The sequence below is a fragment of the Phaseolus vulgaris genome, chromosome 10 (genome assembly GCF_051622355.1).
Source record: "Phaseolus vulgaris cultivar YP4 chromosome 10, ASM5162235v1, whole genome shotgun sequence".
Lineage (NCBI taxonomy): Eukaryota > Viridiplantae > Streptophyta > Magnoliopsida > Fabales > Fabaceae > Phaseolus > Phaseolus vulgaris.
This window is the reverse complement of record NC_143507.1, coordinates 6,744,269-6,750,268: the sequence shown is the minus strand read 5'-3', so window position 1 is coordinate 6,750,268 and position 6,000 is coordinate 6,744,269. Positions and strand designations below refer to the sequence as shown.

The 6,000-nt window shown below is 28.0% G+C and overlaps 1 non-coding gene across 1 annotated transcript; it reads left to right on the top strand.

Moving 5' to 3' along the window:
• Positions 1-4,842: 4,842 nt before the first annotated feature.
• TRNAV-AAC (transfer RNA valine (anticodon AAC)) lies at positions 4,843-4,916 on the top strand. Its single transcript has one exon. It is a non-coding gene; the product is annotated as a tRNA-Val (tRNA).
• Positions 4,917-6,000: the final 1,084 nt, after the last annotated feature.

Below are 6,000 nucleotides of genomic sequence, written 5' to 3'. Positions count from 1 at the left end.
TTGTTTGGGGGGTAAGAAAACGTTGGGGTCTAGGTTTGGAGTCACGAAGTTTGTCCTCAATGAGTTTGGCTAGACCAATAGCTTGGGAAACCGAATATGGGTTGAGGATGGAGAGTTCTCTGCGGATTTCATGTTGGAGTCCCGAAATAAAGCAATTAAGTATAATATCAGGGGTGAGTCCAACTACGCAGTTACATAATTTCTCAAAACGGGATTGATAATTTGTTACCGTGGTGGTTTGCTGGAGTTTGAATAATTTTGCTTGATGGTTAGTGTAGGTGGACGGTCCAAAACGTAGTTCCAAGGCTCGAGTGAAGGAAGGCCAGTCTGTGATAAGGTTGTTTTGATGCAACCATTTAAACCAACTGAGAGCCTCTCCCTTCATGTGAAAAGCTACCATAGAAATCCTTTGTTCAGGTGGAATCTGATAAAACGCAAAATACTGTTCTGCTTGGAAGAGCCAATCTAAAGGTTCAGGGCCTTCAAAAAAGGCTAACTGGAGTTTGGGTGGCCGAATAATGGAAGGGGGGTTGCTATTATGTTGGGTGATGCCAGGGGGGTGATTTGTGTTTCCATCGGTGTGTGTGGAGGGAATGTGATTCATGAGAAAGGTGAGGGTGGATTGAATCGAATCATTATGTGTCTCCATGGCTGCCTGACGGGTGTGATTATCGTCCATCTGAACGTGAATACATGACAGACGTTCTTGAATGGATTGTAGAATTTCTTCTAGGTCTTTGGTTTAGGGTTTAGAAGGAGGCATTGGGAAGGTCAATGAAAGCACCAATTGATAGGCTCCTTCTACGGCTACACTAAGATAATTGACACTGTTAGAATATATGGCTTTAAACTATAGTGGGTGAATTGTTTAAAGAGGGTTTTTATAAACTTTTAAGTCTTGAATGAAAATACTTCAAGAAAACCTTGATTAAGAAATCAGTTTTTTTCAAAACATAAAGCAAAAGGCACAATACTAGTAAAAACAATCGGTTCTTTATACCAATTAGCAAATATCAAAACTGAATTTAAAGTGTTAGGGATAGAGAGATTGCACACAGATGTTTATACTGGTTCACTCCAACACCAGAGCTACATCCAATCTTCTCAGAAACCCTGAGGAAATCCACTAAGCAATCACACCTTGATCACTTACACAACAACCAAGAGAATGACCTTGAACACCTCAAGAAACACACTCTCCTTGGCCAACACACCAACACCAAGATTGCTGATCTTGATCCCCTCAAGAACACACAGCCAATCTTAGCAAACACAGAAACGAAACTTGGTTCACAGAGTACAAGGATTACACTTGTTACAGAAGATAATCTGAAATCAATACAAGCAGAATCCTATTCCACAAACTTTGATCAATCACAAATTTTTAGCAATCTCAACTCTTTGAAAAACTCAAAAACTCTTAGCAAAAACTTGTCAAAGATTAATTCTCAAATCTGTTTTTCTGAATATATTCAAAAATATAGTTTGTTATCAAATCTTAACAAACTCTTAAATTGCATTTAAAGATTGGTCAAAGCATTTAATGACTGGAGCGTAAACAGTTAAATCATTTAAAGCTCAGTCAAAGATAAAACAATTTTTCTGTTATGGTCCCAAAACAAACAATCAGTAGTTTCCTCAAATCAATCAGTTGTTTTGGTTCTTAACAGTTCAACCATTTGAAAAACAGTTTTCAATTTTTTTTTCTCAAAACACCTAAGTATAAACAATCGGTTGTTTCGACAAAACAATTGGTTGTTTTAACTTAGTTTGAAAACATTTTATTTTCACAAAGATTGAGATGCTTTATGCTTTAGATTCGATCAAGGGGTGGATTACAAAACACAAACTACCCCAAAACTATACTAAACCAGCACAGCAACACCAAGCACAGCCAAGGCTTCAACATCCTTCAAAGGGTTTGAATTCTTCAAAGCTTGAACACCACTTGGTTCAAAAAACACTAGGGTAACATCAAAATTCGCCTCTTTTTCATTACTGTTAAAAACTGACCTAAATAGAAGTTGTATGGGCCAGACTGGCCTTACATTGTTCCCTAAACTTTCTAATAATACCTAATTAATTACATAATGTAGTCTTTCATCCATTTGGGCTTAACAATCTGACGTTTGGGCCTATTATTGTTGGGCACTGTTGTATCACATTGCTTTGTAAATTGTTCTTTGTTTTCTATTATAAACAATTTGTTGTTTCGAAAAAACAACTAGTTGAATTTTTTATAAAGAACTATTAAAGTGAAATTTTATCTAGTTGAACAGAAAATCAATTGGTTGATTTTTCAGAACTTTTCACTCTACTTCCAATCTTTGCTTAAATCTTGTTAAAAAAATTCATCTCCTCTTGTTTTGGCCACACATTCTAACAATTGGCATCATGAGCCGAGTTCTTGAAAGTTACTCAAGTAAATTACTCAAGTATCGATACTAAAACCTTTTAGAAAATGGATGAAATACTACCCTTTGAGGAGGGTGCTTCCATTAACAAGTCACCTTTGTTTTGTGAACTAAACATTAATTTTGGAAGGTAAGAATAAAAATAGTTTTGTTTTAGAATTCATATTCATAAAACTATATTTTTTTTATTAATCATAACAAGGGTCGGCTAGATTGATGTTTACATTTTACACAAATTATATATTTAATTACTAATAGCATAGCGATGATACATTTTAAATTATTTATGTTTTATATTTAAAAGCACTTATTAGACTGACATTATGTTTTTATATTGCTTATATTCATTATGCATATGAATAGCAACACTATATTTAAACCAGTTAATATTTCTTTTGACTTAATATTGGGTACATCGATGCTACATTTTAATAAATACTTAAATTTTATAATTCTTGAGTCCAATACTACATTCAATACTAAATTAATATTTAATATATAATGTTCGTCTTAACAAATGTTTATCTATGGTAACAATGACCATTATTTGGAGTCGACGCATAGTCATAACATTCACTCCCCTAGAGTTTATTTCGTTCTCTCATCAACATAATATAGGTTTTTATTCTTCATTTAATTAATTTGTTTCAATTTAGATTTATCATTTAATTTCATGAACTTTCCTTTTTTATTTAAAGTTTGGTATTCTCTAATCTTCTTTTTCTGGGAACGATTGAGACCTGAGAAAGAAATTTATTGTGAACAATTTGAATCCATTTTTGAAAAATTGTTTATATTTTTCTGATATGAATGGTATATGTTATTTATATTAATTATATAGTATATAGAAACATGTAGAATTATGAAAACGTGTTTATTACTTCTGCTTTATCTAGTTTTATATAAATTCAAATAATTTTATTTTGAGTTTAAAATCTTGTATACACTGATTAATGACAACTTTCTTAAATTGAAGGAGCACCTTCGATTTTGTTCGAACTAATGTAATTTCATTTCAATTTTTTTAAAATAGGTAATTTGTACCTTTTCGATAAGACAAAATTGCCAACCTAAAATACGAATTTTAAAAAATAAGAAATTGTATATATAAAATACGATTTCTATATACATTTTTAATATTTTAATATATTAAATTTTTAAAAAAAATATATGTAAAATATGGTTTTTATTTTTTTTTTAAATCGTATTTGTGGTTTTCGATTTTGCCTTATCTAAAACCTACCTACGATTTGTCCATTTTAAGAATAAAAAACTTACTCATTTAAAAAAATTTAAAATAAAATTATACTAGTTTCAGAAAATAACCAGCACCTTCTCATATATTGTGGTGACTAGTAGTCTTATAGTGCATTTAGATAATGGAACTCAAATAATTCATATTTTATTTTATTTTATTTTATTTTATTTTATTTTATTTTATTTTATTTTATGGTTATTCAGATTCCAGAATTCATTTTCTATTGGTATACTCAATTTTTTCTTGCAAAATTCATTTTTATTTTTATTGTTGTTATAAACTTATTACAACTTAATTAAATTTGATCTAGATTGTATAATTTTCTTTTTACTTTTCTTGAAGTTGACTTAAAGATCATATTGAAGAAAACGATGAATAAGATGCATTAACAAAAATATAAAATTAAATTGGATATTTTGTTAATTTGGAATTTTAGTTTTAATTATGCATTTTTCATAAATTGAACTAGTTTTTTTTTATGTTTTCAATTATATATTGAAATACACTTTTGTATATTATAAATTTTGTTTATATCATCTTAGTACAAACAAAGTATAATATTATATTAATTTACTTATCTTCTTTTTTTAATAAATATAATTAGTTAATTAATTATCTAGTAAAAAACTGAATAAATAGTTTTCTAATTGTTTATATAATTTAGCATATTTTCACATTAAAATAATTTGGTGATCTAAAATTATACATTATATTTGCAGACTAAAAGAATAAATCTATTTTTAAAACTATTATTAGCTACAACCCCAAAATATATAAACTATATTTTAAAACTATTAAATGTTTAAGGTACAACTCGATAAAGTTATGTATATTAACACTTGTTTATATGTTAAATGAAATGACAAAGTTAAATATTTTTTCGTTTCTATATATTGTATGGGAAATTTGATTTTTTGTTTTAGTTCAAATTTTGAAAAATCTATTTGTCATATGTAAAAGAAAATTAATAAAAAACATTTTTAATAATTTTTTTTATAAGTGATAAAGAGATTTAAAATTTAAACTAAGAATAAAAATTAATTTTATGTTAAAATATTGCAGAAAAAACATATTTAACTTATTGTGTTAAAAACATTATTTTGATTTTTCATTTTGATTATAACAATAGTTTATTTATCTAATTAATTAATTGAAAATCTTGAATTATATGGTGTCGTGGTGTAGTTGGTTATCACGTCAGTCTAACACACTGAAGGTCTCCGGTTCGAGTCCGGGCGACGCCATTATTGTCTAAATTAATATGTGATAGTTTTTATACTATTTTTACTTAGTTTTAATTTATAAAGAAGTCTTCTTCTTATTTTTTATTTTATTATAAAAATAAATAATGCATCACTACTTTTCTATCTCTAAAACTTGAATTTGTTCTTGAAATCAAATATATTTGGCTAGACTTATGATTAAGGCATTACTTTCTTAAAAGCTCATTATTTTTCAATCTTATAAATGACAAAACACATTTTCAAAGAAAACTTGCACTTTTTCACTTGGTTGGATAAAGTAAATATAATAGCAATATGAGTTTGGAAATGTTTGTATATGGCCGAGGTTGATTGCATAATTTTTTTTAGAAATAGATATATAGGAACATAAAGATTAAAAAATAAAGGTGTTCGGAATATGTTAAAGTAAATATGAAAGGATAAATTATGCTTAATTTTAAATCTTTGATTGAAAACTTTTTCATGTTATTTCACTAGTTATTATATAATAAACTTTTTACATCAAACATAAATATTTTTATAGTATTAAATATGTTTATCTTTTTTGTACTACAATGTAAAATTAATTTTCGTCTCATTATTTAAACTATAGATTTTTACGGTGCTTGTAGTACGAAAGTGATTGGAATGAGTCATTGACAATAAATGACATTAATTTTTTTTATAGGGTAAAGAGAGTTCTAGTTATTAGAAAAGTAAAAAATTGAAAAATATTATTCATTATCTGTGAAAGAATACAAATGAAACATATATGCAGAAGTGCAGTTAGAAAAAATAACAACCAACGGTCTAATATCCCCCATTTAAGCTTATGTTGGTGGAACTATGAAGTTTAGCAAATACACGTTAGAAATTTATGAAGTTAGAAAATAATATCCCTAGTTAGAAAATAAACGTTATTATCTCTAGCAAATTTAGCAACAATTATAAGGTTCTTGGTTATAGCAGGGACATGCAGGAAATTATGAAGTTTGAATGTAGTATGTGTGTGTGGAGCAATATAGATAGTAGAATCAGTGTGCAAAATGTTCGTACCTTGACCATTACCTAATTTGTGATCTTGTGAAAATCTTGGAATCTTTTG